Below are 25,449 nucleotides of genomic sequence, written 5' to 3' on the forward strand. Positions count from 1 at the left end.
AAGCTGCAGTAACTAGAACAATTGTGAGATCAAAAACAGATCCACAGGCCAGAGAACCAGAAGAGAGAGCCCAGAAATAAACCTACATGGATGTGGTCAGTTTATTTATAGCCAAAGGGTCAAGAACATACAGCCGGGCAAGTGCAATCCCCTCAGTAAACCATGCAAGGAAAACTGGACTCCACACCAAAGAATGACACTGGATACGGTATACATTGCACATACCATGGGCTAAAAACCTACAGTTTTCCATATCAAGATCTTCCTTTCCTGGGTCCTCTGAAGATGGACTCCCCCCAACCCCCAGAAACCGTCAACTCCTGGCAGTCAGTTGCACACAAGAAGTTTCTCCCCACCTTCCCTCACTTCACTTTTCCCTCACCATTTTCTCCCCATGGGACCTCCTGGGGCATGTCCTGAGAAAACTGTTCCTATCTGCATGGACACAGTGTCATATTGTCCTCCAGTTGAAACCTCAGCAGGTCCTAAGAAGACTGAGCACTGACAGCCCTGACCTGTGGTTTGCGGAAGCTGAATCCGTACTGGTGCTGAAGGAGGCTGAGCTCCTGCAACAGAGCGAGATGAAAACTCTCACGTGCCCCAGCTCACTGCTCCCTGCGGGCAGCGGCGGAATTGCAGGCCCCGCTTGTCAGTTGGGATGGGTGGACTGTGTCTACAACAAAAATCCCAAAGATCATTGGTATATAAAATATAGAAGTTTCTCTTTCATGTAAAAGTAGTCTGAAGGTAGGCAGATCAGGGTGGGTATGGTCACTGCAGTCGTCATGGACCCTGGCTGCTTGCATCTTTCTGCCTACCATCCTTAGTGTCCACAGCCCATGGCTCATACTGCAGCTTGGTCTCCAGCCCATCGTTTCTGCATTTCAGGCAGCAGGATGAAGGAAAGAAAGGTGCACTTTCCTTATTTTATAAACTCTTCCTGCAACTTACCATATAACACTTAACCTTACATCTCAGTGATCAGTATGTAGCTGCAAGAGAGGCTGGGACATTTAAGGAGGAAGAGAAAATGAGTGTTATGATAGGCAGCTGACAGTTTTGCTACATGTTAAATTTACTTCTGTAAGATTAATTACAGAGTCTGATAGAGCATTAAATTTACTTCTGTAAAATTAATTACAGAATCTGATAGAGAGCAGGGGTCCCCAACCTCTGTGCTGTGGATGGGTATCTCCTGTCAAATCATTGGTGGAATTAGATTGAAGTGCATTTGAATCTTCTGAAACCACCCCCTTCCCCCAACCCCTGGTTCGTGGAAGAATTGTCTTCCATGAAATATGTCCCTGGTGACATATAGGTTGAGGATAGCTGTGCTAGAGAATTGGCTGGGGACAAAAGAGGCTTGATTTCTAGCCTTTAATTTGATACTCATTAAAGCATTCAGTCAATAATATTAATTCTGTCTCTCTGTGTGTCAAGCACGGATTTAGATGCTGAAGATTCAGCTGGATCAAGCAGGCAAGGTCCTAAGTCAACTTGGACTGCAATAACAAAGTACTGTAGACTGAATGGCTAAACCACAAAAATGTATTTGTCACAGTTCTGAGGCTGGGAAACCCAAGATCAGGGTGCCAGCGTGGCTCAGCTCTAGAAAAGATCCACTTCCAAGTGGCAGATAGCACATTTCTTGTTGAATCCTCACATGGTGGAAAGAGGCAAGGGAGATCTCTGGGGTCCCTTTTATAAGGGAACTAATCCCATCTATGAGTGTTCTGCCCTCATGACCCAATTACCTCCTGTCCCACTTCCTAATATGATCACTTTGGGGTAGCAGTATTTCAACATATGAATTTTGGGGGGATCACATTCAGTCCATTGGAGGTCCCCAGTGCTTATGTCTGATGACTGGCCATATCCCCCCTGGGATAGTCTCCTCTGCTCCTTAGGGTGTCTGTTATTCCCTTTTCTACCCCAGTTGTCTTAAAAAAGCAAATCACACACTGGTTCAGGATGGGGAACACATGTACACCCATGGCAGATTCATGTCAATGTATGGCAAAACCAATACAATATTGTAAAGTAAAAATAAGTAAATAAATAAATAAAACTGAAAACAAACAAACAAAAAAAACAAACAGCTGCCCCTTCTACAGTCACATACAAATTTGCTTCCTCTTCCTAGGAGGTATGAGAATTAATATTTCTTCCACAAATAGTCATCAATCAAGATTTTCTAGAAAATTTTTTGGCTAGTTTGTTTTAAGGAAAGCATAAATTTATGTTTTTCTCCAGATGTAAAGGGATGATGCTTTTCAAACTACATCCACCCATCCCCTTTCATTCTGATATTTCCCCCTTTGAGAATCACTGCTCTGACTTACTAAAAAATAATCGCAAGTCATGTCTCCTGCCCTAGCTTTGTTTATTCCCAGCTAATTGCTCTGGATTCTTAGGTCCAGTCTGACGCTAGAGTGAGACTTTGAGACCTGCTGCTACTCACCGTGGCGGCCCTCTGACCTGTGTCCCCAGAGGCCCTGCTGGGTTTCAGCTCAGCTGCGTATCTCCATAGGCATGTCTCCTAGCACTAGCCCTTTGAGGGTGGAGCAGGGTCACACACTGGACCTAATTTCCGCATCTGGAGAATGCATGACAAATGCATGACTAACATTCCCAATCACTAGGGTTTTGAAAAGTTTGATTAGAAATATTGTCAATATTTCAACAATACATGAACTGTTTTATATGATGGGACCAAATAGGTCAAGCTGAATGTCACATTTCTTTATACTGGGCCGTGATTGTATGAATTCACTATAGCAATATTGATAATTTGACAGTTATAGAGAGTTTTACCTGGCAGCAAGATGTTTTTGATTGATAAGATGTCTGGCAGAAATTAATGATGTATTACTTAATAAATGCAGTTTGTTTAGTAGAAAAGAATATTTCAAAACTTGGTGGTGATGGGGAAAATGCATAGACTAAGAAGTATGTGATTAAAAAATAAGTACCAGAGATGTAACGTACAACATGATGATTACAGCTAACACTGCTGTGTGAAACGTGGGAAAGTTGTTAAGAGAGTAAATACTAGGAGTTTGCATCACAAAGAGAAATATTTTTTCCTTTTTTCTTTTTATTGTATCTACATGAGAAGACGGATGTTAGTTGAAACTATTGTGGTTGTCATTTCACAATATATGTAAATCATGCTGTGTACCTGAAACTTATAGAGTGATAAATAACAATTATTTCTCAATAAAGCTGGAAAGAAAACATGATGGTGAGGAGGGTACTGAGAAAAGTAAAAAGAGTAATGAGCCGTCTGAAATGTGGATTCCAGATGATCCTGGATTCCTTCTGGACTTTGGTGAATATATGCCACACGTTTACATCATGCTACATTTTGAAATTAGGTCATGCTAGTGTTTCCCCCATGTTAATTTTTCTTTTTTTCAAATCTGACACTCATTCTTAGAATTTCAAACAGTAAGATTGTATGGAGTAAAAGATGCAAGTCCCTCTTGTACCACTGTCAAGTTTGGTATGTCTCTCACTTTTCTCTGAATATATATCCATGCTATTTGCAAATAGTTTTGGCCATAGTCTTCCAAGTATCCCCCACTATCAGCTTATCTGTCCTAAATCTTCTCTCCAGGACCTCCATGATGCAGCAACTAACATGTGAAGATTTGCCCCAGAGGGCTAATGACTGTGTGAGCATAATGGTTAAATATTTTGAATATCACCCCTGAATTTCTTATATATATAATTATAAAACATAAATGGATTTGTATAATACGTAGTATTATGTCAGTTTTTAAAATTTAACAATGCATATGTCTTGGACACCTTTTTTCATTAACATAAGATATATTCTTCATAAGGGCTGCAGAGTGTTTTATTGTAGGATATATCATAATCTATTTACTTAAAACCCAATTGGTGGACATTTAATGTGATGCTAATTTTAATCATACAAGTGGTACTGTAGTTCTGATTACCACATTTTGAAGACTTTAAAATTTGATATGTGCTGTCAAATTGTTTTCAAAAAGGCTGTTTGAAATTGTTCATTTCCCTATCCTTCACCAGTGCCAACATTCCACTTAATTTTAGCCAATATGACTGTTTAAAAATGTATCTAATTATTTTACTTTTGGTGAAGTTGAGTGTTTCGTATGTTTAATTGGTATATTTTCTTGTTCTATGACTTGCCTAATCTTTTGTTTACTTTTCTACGGGATTACTTTTCTATTTCTTATTGATTTTTAACTGGTCTTTGTATATCATAGACATAAATATTTCATTATTTTGTTGCATTTTTTTTTCAATCTGTCTCAGCCCGCCCCACCTAGTGTTTGTTTCTAGACTCAGAGAGTTGGTCCTGGTTAAACTTATCCTGCATCTCATTCTGCAATAGAGGAGAGAGTTTTCCTGAGAAAAGAGGTCTTTCTCTAAGTGCACAGACTTCTTCAAAGTGATCTTTTTCAGGGAATGGGTTAGAGAGTAGGTAAGAAGTTCCCCTTCAGTTCCAGCCAATTCTTGATATGTGAGTGCAGGCTTTTTGGTGCCAGATCATCAGATTTTTCAAGAAGAAACTAGCAAACCAGGTTTTTACGTAAAATGTCCTTCAAACTATATGCCTGTCTATATACATTAATACAGTGAGAACACAACAGTACACCTTTGACCTCAAATCACCACTGGGACCATCAGTGGTCAGCAGCCCAACCCTGGGAGACCTGTCCCACACACACCAGAAGCCCTTTGAGAAATTGGGATCTGGAACCCCTGCTGGCTTCCAAAGTGTGATGCCAGCAGTTGACAGCAGAGGGCACTCCAACTGTGGACTCCCTAGACTCTAAAGTGGGCTTCCCTGGTGGCTCAGTGGTAAAGAATCCACCGGCCAATGCAGGAGATACCTGCATTGATCCCTGGGTGGGGAAGATCCCCTGGAGAAGGAAATGGCAACTCACTCCAGTATTCTTGCCTGGGAAATGCCATGGATGGAGAAGCCTGGTGGGTTACAGTCCCTGGGGTTGCAAAGGGTCAGACACAACTTAACAACTAAACAATAACAACAGAGTCTAAAGTAGACCTTCAATCAGCAGACATGGCCCACTGACACATCCCCAAGTGTAGGAAGGAGACCAGTTGTGGTGGTGTCTATGCCTCTCAGAGAGCGGGTATCTGACACTGGCCTGAGGAAGTGGTGAGGGGCTACAGGGCAAAATGGAAACCACGGATATTGAGAACCTGCTCTCTGTCCTCCCATTCTACAGTTATGGCCCAGCCCCTCAGGGTGTCAGGAGTGTCCCCTGGAGGACCTGTCTAGGGCAGTCTCCTTTGGCCTGTTCCTGTGTCTTGCATTGCATACCTGCTGTCACTCGTGCCACCACGTCTTGTGTGTGCTGTGGCACAGGGGACACAGCAGAGGTGACGGCCTGCTACATGATCTAGTTTGTCTTAGAACACAGCCTGCCTCCTAGCAGGCACTTGGAAACTCTTGGCGGTATTGAATGTCAAACTGTGGCCCAGTAAAGGGAGTGTGTGTGTTCTATGCATGGAAGGTCTCGGTCAGTTGAAGATGGAGTCTTTAGCTTTTGACATTACTGAGAAGGTGGATCTGGGTGCATGTCAAGTTCATTTTCCCACAACAGCCCTGCAACAGATAGCACCCATTTCTACGGGGGGAAATTGAGGTTGGTGCAAATCACACCCACATGCGCGCGCGCGTGCACACACACACGTTTGTGTGTGTGCACAGAGCTACTTTTTGTATACATCAGGGAATTGAGTTGAGAAGCCTCCCAGCCCTCACACTTGATGGAACTTGGGAAGACATGCTAGTGACTGCCAGGCCCTTTGGCTGAGACGTTTTAACTAAGTTGGTTCTCATAATGACCTGCTAGGTAAAGTTTGGGCTTCCCAGGTGGTGCTAATGGTAAGAAACCCACCTGCCAATTCAGGAGACATAAGAGATACAGGTTTGATCCCTAGGTGGGAAAGATCCCCTGGAGGAGGAAATGGCTACCCACTCCAGCATTCTCCCCTGGAGAATCCCATGGACAGAAGAACCTGGCAGGCTACAGTCCATAGGATTGGAAAGAGTTGGACACGACTGAAGCAACTTAGCACGGAGGTAGAGTTTATTTTCCCCACTTCACAGAGAGAGTAAGTGACCTCCCAGGGTTACACAGCCTGGGAAGGTGGAACGTAAATGCGTATTTGACTCCACAGTCTGGATTATTCTCTGCCTTCCTGAAGGAAGTCCTGGAGGGAAAAGGGTGCCCTGGCCAGGAAAGCATGGGAACAAACTTGCCATGAGAGCTGGTGGCTCACAGATATTCCTACTTGGGCCTGGTCCCTGTCCACCGTTTTTTTTTTTTTTTTTTACACATCTAAAAAATTGTGGTAAAATGCACATACCATCGGAGAAGGCAATGGCACCCGACTCCAGTACTCTTGCCTGGAAAATCCCATGGATGGAGGAGCCTGGTAGGCTGCAGTCCATGGGGTCGCGAAGAGTCGGACACGACTGAGGGACTTCACTTTCACTTTTCACTTTCATGCATTGGAGAAGGAAATGGCAACCCACTACAGTGTTCTTGCTTGGAGAATCCCAGGGACGGGGGAGACTGGTGGGCTGCCGTCTGTGGGGTCACACAGAGTCGGACACAACTGAAGTGACTTAGCAGCAGCAGCAGCACATACCATAAATGTGCACTTACACATTTACAATTCACATTTACACATTTACAATTTTAGCTGTTTTCATGTATACCATTACAAAGATCATGGCATCTGGTCCCATCACTTCATGGGAAATAGATGGAAAAACAGTGGAAACAGTGTCAGACTTTAGTTTTTTGGGCTCCAAAATCACTGCAGATGTTGATTGCAGCCATGAAATTAAAAGACGCTTACTCCTTGGAAGGAAAGTTATGATCAACCTTGATAATATATTAAAAAGCAGAGACATTACTTTGCCAACAAAGGTGCGTCTAGTCAAGGCTATGGTTTTTCCGGTGGTCATGTATGGATGTGAGAGTTGGACTGTGAAGAAAGCTGATCGCCGAAGAACTGATGCTTTTGAACTGTGGTGTTGGAGAAGACTCTTGAGAGTCCCTTGGACTGCAAGGAGATCCAACCAGTCCATTCTAAAGGAGATCAATCCTGGGTGTTCATTGGAAGGACTGATGCTAAAGCTGAAACTCCAATACTTTGGCCACCTCATGCGACGAGTTGACTCACTGGAAAAGACTCTGATGCTGGGAAGGATTGGGGGCGGGAGGAGAAGGGGACGACCGAGAATGAGATGGCTGGATGGCATCACCGACTCTATGGACATGAGTTTGAGTGAACTCTGGGAGTTGGTGATGGACAGGGAGGCCTGGCGTGCTGTGATTCATGGGGTCGCGGAGAGTCGGACACGACTGAGCGACTGAACTGAACTGATGTATACCATTCAATGGCATTAAGTACATTCATGTTGTTTTGCAACCAGCTCCACCATCCACCTAATTTTTTCATCATCCCAGACTGAAACTCTGTATCCATTAGACAATAATTTCCATTCCCTCCTTCCCCTAGCCCTGGCAATCACCATACTACTTTTTGTTTCCATGAATTTGACTATTCTAGGTACATTATATAAGTGAAATCATATCATCTATGTCATTTTTGTGCCTGACATTTCATTTAGCATAATGTTTTCATGATTCACTCATGTGGTAGCATGTATCAGAATTTCATTCCTTTTTAAGGACTTATATATATGTGTGTGTGTGTGCATATATGTATGTATATATTAGGGGAAGCACACTGATTGAAACCACTCACTCTGGCCAGGCACCATAGTAACCATTTGTATGAGTTGTTTTATGACAGGAGATCCTGATAAGGAATAAGGAACTAATAAGCCACCACCAACCGGAAGAGTTCCTGAAAGGTCGAAAGGAGACACCAGGTGTCCGTCCACTTCCAGAATCTCTCTCGCTAGCATCCGTCTTGGCTGAGTGATGCATGCGCCACCAGGAAAGACTCTGAATTAGAAGGATTGGCCAAAGACCACTCGGAAACTAATCCCATCACCATAAATCCCAAGACTGGGAGCCATGCGGCAGAGTTGTTCTCCTGGGTTCCCTTACCCTATTGCTCTGCACCTGGGAGCCCTTCCCAATAAAATCTCTTGCTTTGTCAGCACGTGTCTCCTAGGACAATTCTTTTCCGAGTGTTAGACAAGAGCCCAGTTTCGGGCCCTGAAAGGGGTCCCCTTTCCTGCAAACATATATGTAACATTTTGTTTTCCATTCGTTAATGGACACTCCAGTTATTTCCACCTTTTGGCTATTGGGAATAATGTTTTTATGATCATGGGTGTACAAATATCTTTTTGAGTCTCTGCTTTTAATTCTTTAGTGTGTATTCACAGAAGTAGAATCGCTGAATCATATGGTAATTTCGCGTTTAATTTTTTGAGGCGTCACCATTTTCTTTTCCACAATGGCTATACCATTTTACACTCTCACAGCAGTGTACAGGGGTTCCAATTTCTCCACATTGTCAACACTTTTTCCCACGCAGTTTTGTTTTGAATATCCTCTCACACAGCTTGGTAGCTGGGGTGGGAAGAAGGCTTAAAGGGAAAAAAACAAACCCAGAAATTCGAGTCTCAGTAAAACCACAAAAGGCTATAGGAAGGGGTCAAAGACTGTTACCCAAAAAGAGCTTTTTATGGTCCTGGATTTCCCAACTGGATGCCCAGGGCTGACCAGATGGTTGGGGGCTGGGGGGAAACTGGTGGCCATCTGAACAGACCTGGGATTTACTCAAAGGACTAGCATGGGTTCTGATCAGAAACCAAGTGCATGCGTGCGTGCTAAGTTGCTTCAGTCGTGTCCGACTCTTTGCGACCCCATGGACTGCAGCCCCCTTCCCAGGCTCCTCTGTCCATGGGATTCTCCAGGCAAGAATACTGGAGTGGGCTGCCATTTCCTTCTCCATCAGAAAACAAGAAGGCCCCTTTAGTTTGGTACTGGTGGATCCCAGCATTCAGCAGGTCAGGCGATTGTACCGGGTAGGGTGTAGGGGTGTGTGTGTGTGTGGACGGGAGCGCGTCCCTGCTTCTCAGCGAGGCCTGGGAGCCACTCACTAGGACCCTGGATTTTCCTGAAGGAGTAAACGTGGCATTCCCTCCTTCCCGCTTCCGTAACGGACCTAAAAATAGCGCGTCCCGGAGGGGCTGGGGAGAGGCTCCGCCCCTCCTTGGGGTCGGGCGGGGCGGCTCTCGCGGGAGCGGGAGGCGGCGGAGACCCCAGCCTCCAGCGGCGCGCGCCCAGAGGATTCTCTGTGCCCCCGGTCCCGCAGGTTGGCAGCAGGTGGTCGGGCGGCTCTGCCCCGCGCCGTCCAGAGCTCGAGCTGCCGCGCGGGGTGGAGGTCGGTGGCGGGGCCGGGGAGCGGAGGAAGCATCCCAGGCCGGCGCGGCGGCGAGGACTCCGGGAACAGCCTGGGTCCAGGGCGGTGGAGCGAGTCGGGAGGCGGGGCCGGGGCGGAGGGGCGGAGCCGCGCTCTCGCGACCTCTGCCCACTGCCTGGGTTCCGGGGACCCCCAGGTGAGCCGGGCCGCGTGCGAAAACTATGCCAGGAATTTGGCCCGAGCGGGAGCGGCGTGCAGCCCAAGTGACGCGAGCCTCGGCAGGCTCAACAGCAGCGCCTCCGACGCCCGGCGGGGTCCGGCGGGGAGCTCCGCCTCGGGACGCGCCGCCCCTTGGCCCGGCGGCTTCTCCCTACCCGGTGCCTGGCCCACTCCGGACCGAGGTACTCGGGGGCTGAACCCGCAGGACTGGGCTTCCCTGGGAGGGCGGCCTCGGATTTTCACTTTTTGCAAAAAGTAAAATGATTGGGGGTGGGGGTGGGGTTGCTGCTTTGCGTTCTGTAGGTAAAGGGGGATCTTCTAGTAATGAGCTGATGTAAAAACAAACGGATTAGCTTCTCTGGTTCCTCCGCCTTGCTTCCCGAGGCAGGAGTGTAGGAGGAGGTAGCAACCATGTTTTTCGTCTGGGGTGGCTGCAGATAAAAGCCCAGGGGAACTCGCTTAGTACCGGACAAGTGTCCAGGAGGCCCGTCAGAGGAGAGGTCCGGGGGACCTGGGCAGGGGTTATCCAGGCCTGTTCCTTAAGACCCTGCCCCTGCACAGTCTTTTGGAATGTGGTTTCTAACGAGACTTTGAAGAGAAGCCTGATGAGTGGGAGGTGCTCTGGCCGGCCTCCCACAGAGGCAGATTGGGTGGGTGGTCTTTCTCTCCTTTGCCTCGGTTTCTCACAGCTCCTCCTGGAGCTGAGGACTGGCCAGTGAGGACAACCCCACCTGGAGAAGGCCGGTTCTGCGGTCAAGTGGCTGATAAGAGGTATTCCACCCGTCTCTGTCAGCACCAGTGCTCTGGAGACGTTTCCCTCACGTGGAAATCTTTTTGGATACTATCCAACTTGGTAAGATGTCACATGAAGCTATATGCTTTAGGTAGAAACAGAAACCTGAATTCACTTGTGCAGCATAACTGGGTTCTGCCAGGGAACTGAAGTTGGGTCCAACTTGTTGGTTGTTCAACTGAAACTGACAGAAGGAGGGAAGGAAGTAACTTGATGGGCTGCTCTGAACCTCCTGGTGGGCCCCTTGCAGGGAGGGCCAGCCCTGACCAGCAGGCTCACCACTTGTAATGCCATCTGTCACTGGACCTCCTGCCTCTAGGGAGGATTTGGAGGGGATCTGGTGTCACAGGATCTGAAGTTGGACAAACTACTGAGAAGCCGTGGCTTCTCTATGGAGAAGAAAAACACCAGTATGTTCTAAGAAAGAAGAAAAAAGTTGCTCAGTCGTGTCGGACTTTTTTTGACCGCATGGACTGTAGCCCACCAGGCTCCTCTGTTTATGGAATTCTCCAGGCAAGAATACTGGAGTGGATGGCCATGCCCTTCTCCAGGGGATCTTCCTGACCGAGGGATTGAACCTGGGTCTCCTACATTGCAGGCAGATTCTTTACCATCTGAGCCACCAGGGAAGCCCAGTATATTCTAAACTGCTCTTCTTTTAGATGTGAAAAGTTGTGTTGGTTTTTGACGGTTTTGCACCTAGGAAGATAAATCTTATAAGTATATAGTCATGTCTAAACTACTTCGAAGAGATGTCAATCAAACCCTTATCTCCCATTTTTATTTTATATTTTACTTTATTTATTTATTTCTATTTTTTGACTAAGCTGTGCAGCGTGCGGGATCTTAGTTCCCTGACGAGGGATCGAACACATGCTTACTGTAGTTGAAGTGCAGTGTCTTAACCACTGGATCCCCATGGAAGTCCCATCCCATTTCTATTTTAAAGAAAATTCTTTTATGGCAAACTTAGTGAAAGTCACTCAGTCGTGTCCGACTCTTTGTGACCCCAGGGACTATACAGTCCGTGGAATTCTCCAGGCTAGGATACTGGAGTGGGTAGCCCTTCCCTTCTCCAGGGGATCTTCCCAACCCAGGAATCGAACCCAGGTCTCCTGCATTGTGGGCAGCTTTTTTACCAGCTGAGCCACAAGGGAAGCCCAAGGTAGGCTTTAACCAAAACAAGGTATCGTCTCTTAAAAATTGGAGACGTTCTATAAAGGGAGAGCTGTGTGTCTGGTGGAGTGGATCTCTCTCTTGCTACATTATGGGCAAGAAAGACTGAAAAGGGGAGGAACATTTCCTTTTTTTAGAAAAAAACAGAAACAGAGAGCAGCTTAGCAGCAGCAGAGAGCAAGGCAGAACAAGGTCTGTAATGGTAGTGCTCCAACAGTACTCCTGGGCCACTCTTGTCTCCACTGGGGTCTCTAGTGCTCCCTTGCCTACCATGTGTGCACAGCCTGTTTGCAAACTCTGCCAAGGTTTCCTTGGCAGCCAGAACAATTAGCGCTAATGACACACCTGAGTTCCCCTGGGGCCTGCACTGCCAAGTTAGCTGGTAGTCAGGGCAGGCTTGTAAATGATTGCCTGGCAGTTGCCTTGGAAGCTTGGCTCCTCCAAATGCTCCTCTTGGCTTGACAGCATTCTTTAAAAAAAAAAAAATTGAGAGGTTGTTTCTCCTTTATTTTTATTTTTGTCTGCACTGGGTCTTCATTGCTGCTCATGGCCTTTTTCTAGTTGCAGAGCCCCAGCTCTACGGCACATTGTGGTGCGTGGGCTTAGTTTCTGTGAGACAACTAAGTTGCTGGTCCGGGAGTCAAACCCAAGTCTTCTGCATTGGCAGGCAGATTCTTAATCACTGGACTTCCCTGGTAGCTCAACTGGTAAAGAATCTGCCTGCAATGCAGGAGACCTGAGTTTGATCCCTGGGTTGGGAAGATCTGGAGAAGGAATAGGCTACCCACCTCAGTTTTCTTGGGCTTCCCTGGTGGCTCAGACAGTAAAGAATCCACCTGCAATGCTGGAGATCTGGGTTAGATCCCTGGGTTGGGAAGATCCCCTGGAGAAGGCTACCCACTCCAGTGTTACTGCTTGGAGAATTTCATGGACAGAGGAGCCTGGAGGGCCACGGTCCATGGGGTCACAGAGTCGGACATGACTGAGTGACTTTCACTTTCACCTCTTAATCACTGGACCACCAGGGAAGTGCTGACAGCATCCTTGAAGAAGCAGAACAGACAGAAAGGTGGCAGTGGTGGTGGTGTACACTAGTTAATTTATGTTAAAAAAATCAGTCAGAATTTTATTTTGAAAAAATCAACTGGTCTTTTTTGTGGAAACCATCTTTGACAGTTGATAGGTGGCAGGTTTCAGAAGAATTTTAAAGTTTCCAGGAGTTGTTTCACTGAGAGGTGGCTCCCTTGTGAGGTAGTGAGCATCCCAACATTGGGAGTGTGCAAAGCTAGGTGGTAGACGGGCTTGCCGTCTCATCTGTGAGGTTACTCGAGGTAGAAACTGTCTCTTCAATAATGAATAATTTGGAATGCTAGCATAAATATCATTCTTTTGGATCCCACTAGTTCATGACAGTGGTCTAGTATTGGGAAGTTCCTGGACCCCACTGAAACATCTAGAGATGGTTAATAGTTCCTGATTTCCTAATGATGGGGAGTCATTTTTGCTTTGCATTTCTGTTCCCAGGTGAGGGAAAGCAGTCTGCTGATAGTTGAGTTTGGAGAAAACACGGCGTTCCTGCCTCTGAGGTGTGTGGTCTCCAGGTAACCAGAAACATTCTCGCTTGGCTTTGTCTTCCTCCCATCTGCAACAGGAGGCAAGCTGAGGAGCTGAGTTGTGTTTGGCTAAATTCTGCAAGGAGACGGGGAAACTTTAGGGTCTCCAGCACTGATCTGTTAGGATATGCTGTAAACTCTTTCAGTCCTTGCAGTTTGATCAAGAAATCTCAGGTATTATAATTTACAAAATGGGAAAGGATTTTTTTGTATTATCATTATCACTAGTGGGAGGTTCAGTTCAGTTCAGTCTCTCAGTCGTGTCCGACTCTTTGCGACCCCATGAATCACAGCACGCCAGGCCTCCCTGTCCATCACCAACTCCCGGAGTTCACTCAAACTCATGTCCACAGAGTTGGTGATGCCATCTAGCCATCTCATTCTCTGTTGTCCCCTTCTCCTCCCTCCCCCAACCTTTCCCAGCATCAGAGTCTTTTCCAGTGAGTCAGCTCTTCACATGAGGTGGCCAAAGTATTGCAGTTTCAGCTTTAGCATCAGTCCTTCCAATGAACACCCAGATTGATCTCCTTTAGAATGGACTGGTTGGATCTCCTTGCAGTCCAAGGGACTCTCAAGAGTCTTCTCCAACACCACAGTTCAAAAGCATCAATTCTTCGGCGATCAGCTTTCTTCACAACCAACTCTCACATCCATACATGACCACGGGAAAAACCATAGCCTTGACTAGACGGACCTTTGTTGGCAAAGTAATGTCTCTGCTTTTTAATGTACTATCTAGGTTGGTCATAACTTTCCTTCCAAGGAGTAAGCGTCTTTTAATTTCATGGCTGCAATCAGCATCCGCAGTGATTTTGGAGCCCAAAAAAATAAAGTCTGACACTGTTTCCACTGTTTTTCCATCTATTTCCATGAAGTGATGGGACCAGATGCCATGATCTTTGTTTTCTGAATGTTGAGCTTCAAGCCAACCTTTTCACTCTCCTCTTTCACTTTCATCAAGAGGCTTTTGAGTTCCTCTTCACTTTCTGCCATAAGGGTAGTGTCATCTGCATATCTGAGGTTATTGATATTTCTCCCAGCAATCTTGATTCCAGCTTGTGCTTCTCCCAGCCCAGCGTTCCTCATGATGTACTCTGCATAGAAGTTAAATAAGCAGGATGACAATATACAACCTTGACGTACTCCTTTTCTTATTTGGAACCAGTCTGTTGTTCCATGTCCAGTTCTAGCTGTTGTTTCCTGACCTGCATACAGGTTTCTCAAGAGGCAGGTCAGGTGGTCTGGTATTCCCATCTCTTTCAGAATGTTCCACAGTTTATTGTGATCCACATAGTCAAAGGCTTTGGCGTAGTCAATGAAGCAGAAATAGATGTTTTTCTGGAACTCTCTTGCTTTCTCCATGATCCAGCGGATGTTGGCAATTTGATCTCTGGTGCCTCTGCCTTTTCTAAAACCTGCTTGAACATCTGGGAGTTCACGGTTCACATATTGCTGAAGCCTGGCTTGGAGAATTTTGAGCATGACTTTACTAGCGTGTGAGATGAGTGCAATTGTGCGGTAGTTTGAGCATTCTTTGGCATTGCCTTTCTTTGGGATTGGAATGAAGACTGACCTTTTCCAGTCCTGTGGCCACTGCTGAGTTTTCCAAATTTGCTGGCATATTGAGTGCAGCACTTTCACAGCATCATCTTTCAAGATTTGAAATAGCTCCACTGGAATTCCATCACCTCCACTAGCTTTGTTTGTAGTGATGCTTTCTAAGGCCCACTTGACTTTACATTCCAAGATGTCTGGCTCTAGGTCAGTGATCACGTTATCGTGACTATCTTGGTCGTGAAGATCGTTTTTGTACAGTTCTTCTGTGTATTCTTGCCACCTCTTCTTAATATCTTCTGCTTCTGTTAGGTCCATACCAGTTCTGTCCTTTATCGAGCCCATCTTTGCATGAAATGTTCCCTTGGAATCTCTAATGTTCTTGAAGAGATCTCTTGTTTTTCCTGTTCTGTTGTTTTCCTCTATTTCTTTGCATTGATCACTGAGGAAGGCTTTCTTATCTGTCCTTGCTATTCTTTGGAACTCTGCATTCAGATGCTTATATCGTTCCCTTTCTCCTTTGCTTTTCGCTTCTCTTCTTTTCACAGCTATTTGTAAGACCTCCTCAGACAGCCATTTTGCTTTTTTGCATTTCTTTTCCATGGGGATGGTCTTGGTCCCTGCCTCCTGTACAATGTCACGAACCTCCGTCCAGAGTTCATCAGGCACTCTATCTATCAGATCTAGTCCCTTAAATCTATTTCTCACTTCCACTGTATAATCATAAGGGATTTGGTTTAGGTCATATCTGAATGGTCTAGTGGTTTTCCCTACTTTCTTCAATTTAAGTCTGAATTTGGCAATAAGGAGTTCATGATCTGAGCCACAGTCAGCTCCTGGTCTTGTTTTTGCTAACTGTATACAGCTTCTCCATCTTGGCTGAAGCTTTGGACTCAGAACTTGATTTTGATCTTGGCTTCCTAACTTGGTACCTGAAGGAGTGGGAACAGGTCCCTTAGCCTCTCTGAACCTCAGTTTCTACATCTATCCAATGAGGCAAATCATAGCCACATACAAGGCTGTATGATGGCTAGAAACAGAACTATAAAATGCTGGCACAGTGCCTGGCACATGGATAGTTAATAAGTAATAGCTGCTGTCATCTTAGTCAACTTCAGATTTCCACAGTTCTGCTTGCCTTTTAAAATATATAAATAAGTTTTGCTGTGCTCGGTCTTCATTGCTGTGCTCGGTCTTCATTGCTGTGCGTGGGCTCTCTCTAGTTGCAGCAAGCAGGGGGTCTTCTTTACTGCGCACTTGGGCTTCTCATTGCAGTGGCTTCTCTTGTTGCGGAGAGTGCGTGGGCTTCAGTAGTTGCACTTCTTGAGGTCTAGAGCTCAGGCTCAGTAGATGTGGTGCATGGGCTTAGTTGCCCTGCAGCATGTGGAGTCTTCCTGGACCAGGCATCGAACCCGTGTCCCCTGCATTGGCAGGCAGATTCTTAACCACTTGACCACCAGGGAATTCTGCTCATCTTTTTATGTCAGAGCCCTGGGACTTCTGAGAACTGGACTCTTAGGGTTTGTCCCCAGTGACAAACAGGGATGATACTTTTGTGGTTCAGTAAAAACTCATGAGGGGCTTCCTAGGTGGTGCAGTGGTAAAGAATCTGCCTGCCAGTGCAGGATAAGCGGGTTCAATCCCTGGGTTGGGAAGATCCCTTGGAGTAAGAAATGGCAACCCATTCCAGTATTCTTGCCTGGAAAATTCCATGGACAGAGGAGCCTGCCGGACTATATATAGTCCATGTGGTTGCAAAGAGTTGGATATGACTGAGCATGGCACACAATGCAAAAACTCATGAACACAGACCCCCTAATGCAGTATTTTCTATAACTGGGATTGGGGCTGCCACCTTGGGTATTTACAGAGTGTGCTCAGAGTGTGAACATGAGGGTTTAAGGACTGCTTAGGAGGCCAACTAGAACACAGCTGTTACCTCTTGACAGTCAATGTGCACCCTGGGGCGTCTCACTGATGAGCCTGCGCCCACCCATAAGGGTTCCTGCATGCTAAGCTTTCATTAGCAGCCTGGGGATTAAGCTGAGGACACAGATGGTCAACAAATCGAGCATTTTACTGTCTGAATGGTGTTTCTCTCCAAGGAGTCCACATTAACTTACCCTAACTCAATTCTTGGGCTTCCCTGGTGGCTCAGTCAGTAAAGATTCTGTTTGCAATGCTGGAGACCTGGGTTCAATCCCTGGGTTGGGAAGATCCTCTGGAGGAGGGCATGGCAATCCACTCCAGTATTCTTGCCTGGAGAAAACCCATGGACAGAGGAGCTTGGTGGGCTACAATCCATGTGGTTGCAAAGACCAACTAAGTACAATTCCATTCTTACTCTTTGTCCTAATTCTTTTTTTCTTTTTTTGACAGGAAAGTAGGATTTATCAGTGGGCATGAGTAAGGAGGGGACAGTGCCAAGGCTCTCATGAGTGTGGGGTCTGCTGTTTGTCCAGAGGGCTAGGATTAGGGATATATTTGACCTCTGGGATGAGTCATGTTTTCAAATTCATCTGCATTAAACTTGAACTCAGCCTTGCAGAGGGCCTCAATCACGTGCTCCTTGTTCAATCACATATTTATATATATATGTATACAAAAGTTTTTCTACTACACTTGATAAAGGCTTGAGAAAGAACATCAAAAAAAGAAAAGAAGAGATGGAGAAATTTGATAGCAGAAACTTAATGAAATGGGAGCACTGAATATGAAATAGAAAAAGTGAAATAAACTAGATAAAAGTAAAAGATCATCATATAGTGCAGTTGTTTTTAAACATGACTGCTCATTAGAAACATATCTGGTGCTCTGGAGAAAATAAGCAATACCTGAGCATTAGCATTTTTCAAAAAATTTCAAGATATTTCTGATATGTATCTGGATTTTAAGAAATGATTACAGGCTTTTCTATTAGATCCTAGTTTTGGTGATATAGAGTTCTATAATTTTTCTGTTGATCAATAATGATACAATGGTAATAAGTGAGTAATAATTACATAATCACAAGAGTAAGAGATGTTTGTCAGTTTTCACAATCAATAGCCAGACAAAAATTAAGACAATTATAATTGCAAGCTATAATGGGAACACGATTAACTTAAAAATATAAAATAATTACATACAATTATTTGGGGGCGGTCAAGCAGAGTGATGTGGTAATTAGAAGTGCATACTTGCACATGTTTTTATTTACCCAGTAATTCTGTGTATTTTGGCTGGTTCATTCCCTGGTGGCTCAGAGGTTAAAGCGTCTGCCTGCAATGGAGGAGACCTGGGTTCAATCCCTGGGTCGGGAAGATCCTCTGGAGAAGGAAATGGCAACCCACTCCAGTATTCTTGCCTGGAGAATCCCATGGACAGAAGAGCCTGGTGGGCTATAGTCCATGGGGTGGCAAAGAGTCAGACATGACCGAACAACTTCACTTTCACTTTCTTTCACTTTAACACATTTACATTTTGTGTGTGTGTGTAGCAGAATTTTATTAAACTAAGAAAATGGACAGAGAAAGTTTCTGACATAGACATCAGAAAGGGGTTGGAGAATGTCCCCCTCACTAGTGTAAGCAAGGGAGTTATATATTTTTAAATTAATTATTACAATAAATCAAAAGAATATCTCAGGGTTGTAAAGATCTTACTAGACACACTCCCATAATTTACATTTTAAGATAACAGGATTAGCCAGAAGGTTTTCAGGAAGGAGAAACTGTCCTCAAGCAGGATACATTGTTGTTATATAATTCTTCAGTTCAGTTCAGTTGCTCAGTCCTGTCAGACTCTCCGCGACCCCATGAATCACAGCACGCCAGGCCTCCCTGTCCATCACCAACTCCCAGAGTTCACTCAAACTCATGTCCATCGACTCAGTGATGCCATCCACCCATCTCATTCTCTGTCGTATCTTTCTCCTCCCGCCCCCAACCTTTCCCAGCATCAGAGTCTTTTCCAGTGAGTCAACTCGTCGCATGAGGTGGCCAAAGTATTGCAGTTTCAGCTTTAGCATCAGTCCTTCTAATGAACACCCAGGATTGATCTCCCTTAGAATGGACTGGTTGGATCTCCTTGCAGTCCAAGGGACTCTCAAGAGTCTTCTCCAACACCACAGTTCAAAAGCATCAATTCTTCAGCATTCAGCTTTCTTCACAGTCCAACTCTCACATCCATACATGACCACGGGAAAAATCATAGCCTTGACTAGACGGACCTTTGTTGGCAAAGTAATGTCTCTGCTTTTTAATATACTATCTAGGTTGGTCATAACTTTCCTTCTAAGGAGTAAGCGTCTTTTAATTTCATGGCTGCAATCAACATCTGCAGTGATTTTGGAGCCCAAAAAAATAAAGTCTGACACCGTTTCCACGGTTTTTCCATCTATTTCCCATGAAGTGATGGGACCAGATGCCATGATCTTTGTTTTCTGAATGTTGAGCTTCAAGCCAACCTTTTCACTCTCCTCTTTCACTTTCATCAAGAGGCTTTTGAGTTCCTCTTCACTTTCTGCCATAAGGGTAGTGTCATCTGCATATCTGAGGTTATTGATATTTCTCCCTTAGTACGGAGTTTAAACTGAGTCGTTTGTTGTGTAATCATCAGTTCCAGGCTTAAAGAAAAAAAAAGTTTTATGTGACTAAGACTAAGGAATGTAGAGGAAAAAAAAAACATTTGTTCTTTCCTCCTCCTTGAGAATTCCAGACCTCTAATTCCTCCTTGAGAGCCCCAAATAGTTTCTTCTCAGGGACCCCCGGTAATCCATTTACAATTTAAGATAATTATTGATATGTATGATCCTACTACCATTTTCTAAATTGTTTTGGGTTTATTTTCTGTAGGTCTTTCCCTTGTCTTGTGTTTCCTGCCTAGAGAAGTTCCTTTAGCATTTGTTGTAAAGCTGGTTTGATGGTGTTGAATTTTCTTAACTTTTGCTTGTCTGGAAAACTTTTGATTTCTCCTTAAAATGTGAAGGAGAGTCTTGCTGGGTAGGGTATTCTTGGTTGTGGGTTCTTCCCTTTCATCACTTTAAATATATTGTGCCATTCCTTTCTGGCTTGTAGAGTTTCTGTTGAGAAATCAGCCGATAGCCTGATTGGGAGAGTTCCCTTGTATGTTATTTGTTGTTTTTCCTTTGTTTCTTTTAATAGTTTATCTCTGTCTTTAATTTTTGTCAGTTTGATTACTGTGTGTCTGGGTGTGTTCCTCCTTGGGTTTATGCTTCCCGGGACTCTGTGCTTCCTGGACATGGTTGACTGGAAGTTTTCAGTTATTATCTCTTCAAATATTTTTCTCAGGTCCTTTCTCTCTCTCTTCTCCTTTTGGAACCCCTATAATGCGATTGTTGGTGGGTTTAATGTTGTGGAGGTTTCTTAGGCTGCCTTCATTTCTTTTCATTCTTTTTTCTATGTTTTCTTCTGTGGCAGTGATTTCCATTGTTCTGTCCTCCAGGTGATGCGTCTCTTCTGCCTCAGTTATTCTTCTGTTGATTCCTTCTAGTGTATTATTCCACTCCATTGTTCTTGCCTGGAGAATCCCAGGGACGGGGGAACCTGGTGGGCTGACGTCTATGGGGTTGCACAGAGTCGGACACGACTGAAGCGACTTAGCAGCAGCAGTGTATTATTCATCTATTTGTTTGTTCTTTAGTTCTTCTAGGTCTTTGGTAAACATTTCTTGCATCTTCTTAATCTTTGCCTCCATTCTTTTCCCGAGATCCTGGTTTATCTTCACTATCATTTTTTTTCTGGAAGGTTGCCTGTCTCCACTTCATTTAGTTGTTTTTCTGGGATTTTATCTTATCCTTTCATCTGGGACGTAACCTTCTGCTTTTTCATCATGATTAACTTTCTGTAATGTGGTTTTTGTTTTAGCTGTTGCTTCTTGCTTTTTCTGTCTGCCTTCCGATGGATAAGGCTAAGGAGGCGTGTGTAAGCTTCTTGATGGGAGGGACTGGTGGTGGGAAAAACTCTATCAGGTCTTGCTCTGATAGCCAGGACCTTGCTCAATAAAGCTTTAATCTAATTATCTGCTGATGGGTGGGGTTGTTTCCCTTCCTGGTAGTTGTTTGGCCTGAGATGACCGAGCCCTTAGACCCATAGAGTCTAATGGCTCTATGGTAAGGTTAATGGTGACCTCCAAGAGGAAATTAGGGAAAACCACTAGACCATTTAAGTATGACCTAAATTGAATCCCTTATGATTATACAGTGGAAGTGGCAAATAGATTTAAGGGATTAGATCTGATAGAGTGCCTGAAGAACTATGGACAGAGGTTTGTGACATTGTACAGGAGGCAGTGATCAAGGCCATCCCCAAGAAAAATAAATGCACAAAGGCAAAATGGTTGTCCGAGGAGGCCTTACAAATAGCTGAGAAAAAAAGAGAAGCGAAAGGTAAAGGAGAAAAGGAAAGATATACCCATTTGAATGCAGAGTTCCAAAGAATAGCAAGGAGAGATAAAAAAGCCTTCCTTAGTGATCAATGCAAAGAAATAGAGGAAAATAATAGAGTGGGAAAGATTAGAGATCTCTTCAAGAAATTTAGAGATACCAAGGGAATATTTCATGCAAAGATGGGCTCGATAAAGGACAGAAATGGTATGGACCTAATAGAAGCAGAAGATATTAAGAAGAGGTGGCAAGAATACACTGTGGCAAGAAGAACTATTCAAAAAAATCTTCATGACTCAGATAACCACAATGGTGTGATTACTCACCTTGAGCCAGACATCCTGGAATGCAAAGTCAAGTGGGCCTTAGGAGGCATCACTCGTGGAGGTGATGGAATTCCAGTTGAGCTATTTCAAATCCTAAAAGATGATGCTGTGAAAGTGCTGCACTCAATATGCCAGCAAATTTGGAAAACTCAGCAGTGGCCACAGGACTGGAAAGGTCAATTTTCATTCCAATCCCAAAAAAGGCAATGCCAAAGAATGCTCAAACTACTGCATAATTGCACTCATCTCTCACAATAGCAAAGTGATGCTCAAAATTCTTCAACAGTACGTGAACCGTGAACTTCCAGAAGTTCCAGCTGGATTTAGAAAAGCCAGAGGAACCAGAGATCAAATTGCCAACATCCATTGGATCATTGAAAAAGCAAGAGAGTTCCAGAAAGACATCTACTTCTTTATTGACTACACCAAAGCCTTTGACTGTGTGGATAACAACAAACTGTGGAAAATTCTTCGAGAGATGGGAGTACCAGACCACTTGACCTGCCTCCTGAGAATTCTGTATTCAGGTTGAGAAGCAACAGTTAGAACTGAACATAGAACACTGGTTCCAAATAGGGAAAGGAGTATGTCAAGGTTGTATATTGCTACCCTGCTTATTTAACTTATATGCAGAGTGCATCATGTGAAATGGTGGGCTGGGTGAAGCACAAGCTGGAATCAAGATCGCTGGGAGAAATGTCAGTAACCTCAGATAGGCAGATGACACCACTCTTATGGCAGAAAGCTAAGAAGTAAAGAGCCTCTTGATGAAAGTGAAAGAGGAGAATGAAGAAGTTGGCTTAAAACTCAACATTCGAAACATGAAGATCATGGCATCTGCTCCCATCACTTCATGGCAAATAAATGGGGAAATAGTGGAAACAATGACAGACTTTACTTTCTTGGGCTCCAAAATCACTGCATATGGTGACTGCAGCCATGAAATTAAAAGACTCTTGCTCCTTGGAAGAAAATTTATGACCAACCTAGACAGCACATTAAAAAGCAGAGACATTACATTGCCAACAAAGGTCCGTCTAGTTAAAGCTATGGTTTTTCCAGTAGTCATGTATGTATGTGAGAGTTGTACTATAAAGAAAGCTGAGTGCCGAAGAATTGATGCTTTTGAACTGTGGTGTTGGAGAAGACTCTTGAGAGTCCGTTGGATTGCAAGGAGATCCAACCAGTCCATCCTAAAGGAAATCAGTCCTGAATATTCATTAGAAGGTCTGGTGCTGAAGCTGAGACTCCAATACTCTGGCCACCTGATGCAAAGAACTGACTCATTTGAAAAGACCCTGATGCTGGGAAAGATTGAAGGTGGGAGGAGAAGGGGACGACAGAGGATGAGATGGTTGGATGGCATCACCGACTCAATGGATGTGAGTTTGAGTAAGCTCCGGGAATTGGTGATGGACAGGGAGGCCTGGCGTGCTGCTGTTCAGAGGGTGGCAAAGAGTTGGAAATGACTGAGGGACTGACCTGAATTGAATGGCCTTATGATTAATGATCACAGGTTGTTTTTTCCTCAGGCAAATCGAAGGGAAGTTAATTACTGCCCTTCCCTCGATCCCGCTGCTGATAATTTATCAGACCAAGGACACATTCCAGGAATTTGGGACCAACAGGTATAGCCTCAGGCTAATGGAGTGAGATGTTTATTGAAAACAAAATGGAGGTCTCAGAGTCCTTCACTGACTGCCTAGCAATTTCTCATTCCTGTGGCTTCTTCTTTGTCTTTGGACGTGGAGTATCTCTTTTTGGTGGGTTCCAGTGTCCTTCCGTTACCAAAAGTTATGCGTTGGGGACCTGGCTCCTTGCCATTCAAAAGTCAGTAAATAGGCTAGGTTGGTGGAAAGGAAAGTTTGGTTTCTTTCAGATGCTGGCAGCTGGGGTGGGTTGGTGGCAGACATCTGTTCAAAGGCTAACTATCTGCCCACCCCTACCCCCCAGCCAAGCAGGGGGTGAGAACTTTTATGGACAAAGTGTGTGTCTGGGAAACATGCAGAAACAGTACAGTCATTTCTAACAGTCATCTTCCGAATGGTCATCAGTTGCCTGACTAGCATCATCTTGATTGTTTTAGGTATAGTTAATCTTCAGTTCCTGGGTGCGCTTGTTCCCATTTCTTTGCATCAATTCTCTGAATTGTGGCAGCTTATGTCCTGGGTAGTCTGGTCATCAGGTAGTTAACTTCTTCACCTGGTGTTTTGGTATATCTGTAAGACAGGATGTGGCTCAGAATATTATCTGTAGCCCTTGAGAAAAAACTAAAGGTCCTTGACTATGCTGAATGACTACATCATCATTATTTAGTTTCCTTAGACTGTTTTCCTTTGTTTCAGCATTTCTCACTTCTCTGATTAAACTGATTTTTTGACTAAAGTTTTCCACAGGCAAAAGGCAGGCAGAGGACACGGTGCAGGGAGCGGCAAGGACCATGTGGTCTGGCTCTGCTTCACTCTTGTCGATAATTGTTCAACAACTAGTTGCAATTTTGGTGCTCTTGGAGGAGGAGAAGAGCACATGTCCCTCTACTCCACCATCTTGAACTGGAAGTCTCGAGTTACTCCTTATAAAGCACTTAAAAACCGTGCCTATTGATAAATAACCCAGAGATATGAAAGTTTGGACAGCAAGTAAATGGTAGATGGGAAATGCAGTTAGAAAGGTAGTTGGGAAACAGTTTGTAGAAGTGTTTGAATATCTTAATTTTTATTGAAGTATATTTGACTTACAGTATTATATTGGTCTTAGGGGTACAACATAGTGATTAAATATTTTTATACTTTACAGAATGATTACCACTATAATCTAGTTACCATCTGTCACCATACAAACTTATGATATTTTATTGACTGTGTTCTTAGTTCTCTACGTGACATCTTGGTGCTTATTTATTTTGTAACTGAAAGTTTGTACCTCTCAATCTCCCTCACCTGTTGTACTCATTCCTCCGCCCCACTCCCCTCTGGCAATCGCCAGTTTTTTCTCTGTATCTGTAAGTCTGTTTCTGTTTTGTTATGTTTGTTCACTTGTTTTGTTTTTTAGATTCCATAGTAAGATTATATGCTATTTGTCTTTCTGTGTCTGACTTATTTCACTTAGCATGAGACCCTCTATGCCCATTGATACTGTTGTAAATGGCAAGATTTCATTCTTTTTTTATGGCTGAGTGAGGAGACGGGTATGACAGAGAATGAGATGGCTGGATGGCATCACCAACTCGATGGACATGAGTCTGAGTGAACTCTGGGAGTTGGTGATGGACAGGGAGGCCTGGCGTGCTGTGATTCATGGGGTCTCAAAGAGTCGGACACGACTGAGCGACTGAACTGAACTGAACTGAACTGAATACATACATACATATGTATAAATATATATTTATCTCCTTTATCCATCCATCATTCTGGATACTTAGGTTGCTTCCATATCTTGACTGTTGTAAATAATGCTCCAGTGAACACAGGAGTGCAGGTATCTTTTTGAATTAGTGCTTTTGTTTTCCTTAGAAAAAGGAAATTCCAGAAGTGGAATTTCGGGATTGTATGGTAGTTCTATTTTTAATTTTTTGAGGACCCTCCTCCATACTGTTTTCCATAGACTTGTACTAGTTTACAATCCCACCAACAGTGCATGAGGGCTCACTTTTCTCTACTTCTTAAGACTTGTTATTTCTTGTCTTTTTGATGATAGCTATTCTGACAGGTGTGAGGTGATATCTCACTGTAGATTTAGTTTGCATTTCCCTGATGATGAGTGATTCCGAGCATCTTTTCATGTCATGCCACTCCCTTCTGGCCTGAAAAGTTTTATTGAAAAATCAGCTCATAGTTTTATGCGAGCTCCCTGTACCTAACCAGTTGCTTACCTCTTGCTGCTTTCAAGATTCTCTTGTTATCTTGAATGTTTTTCATATTTAAGTTTAATGTGTCTTGGTATGGAACTCTTTGGATTCGTCTTGTTTAGGACTCTCCATGCTTCCTGGACTTGGATGTCTGC

At 44.3% G+C, this 25,449-nt stretch overlaps 2 protein-coding genes across 7 annotated transcripts in view; both read left to right on the forward strand.

Moving 5' to 3' along the window:
* Positions 1 to 7,036, forward strand: part of A4GNT (alpha-1,4-N-acetylglucosaminyltransferase) — a 12,574-nt gene extending 5,538 nt beyond the window's left edge. Inside the window, exon 2 of the mRNA XM_055419918.2 lies at positions 1 to 7,036. This exon is cut by the window's left edge and continues 1,228 nt beyond it. The gene's annotated coding sequence lies outside the window, so the exon portion shown is untranslated.
* Positions 7,037 to 9,236: 2,200 nt separating this feature from the next.
* DZIP1L (DAZ interacting zinc finger protein 1 like) overlaps positions 9,237 to 25,449 on the forward strand; it is a 70,737-nt gene continuing 54,524 nt past the window's right edge. For 3 of the 6 annotated variants that reach the window (XM_088840360.1, XM_088840362.1, XM_088840349.1), the window contains exons 1-2: positions 9,237 to 9,782; positions 13,094 to 13,170. The gene's annotated coding sequence lies outside the window, so the exon portion shown is untranslated. Of the gene's footprint in view, positions 9,783 to 9,940; positions 10,454 to 13,093; positions 13,171 to 25,449 lie in introns of those variants that run through there. The other 3 variants (XM_088840356.1, XM_088840350.1, XM_088840358.1) reach the window with 3 other exon arrangements.

The sequence above is a fragment of the Moschus berezovskii genome, chromosome 1 (assembly GCF_049115385.1).
Source record: "Moschus berezovskii isolate FMDL1 chromosome 1, NW_MosBer_1.0, whole genome shotgun sequence".
Classification (NCBI taxonomy): domain Eukaryota; kingdom Metazoa; phylum Chordata; class Mammalia; order Artiodactyla; family Moschidae; genus Moschus; species Moschus berezovskii.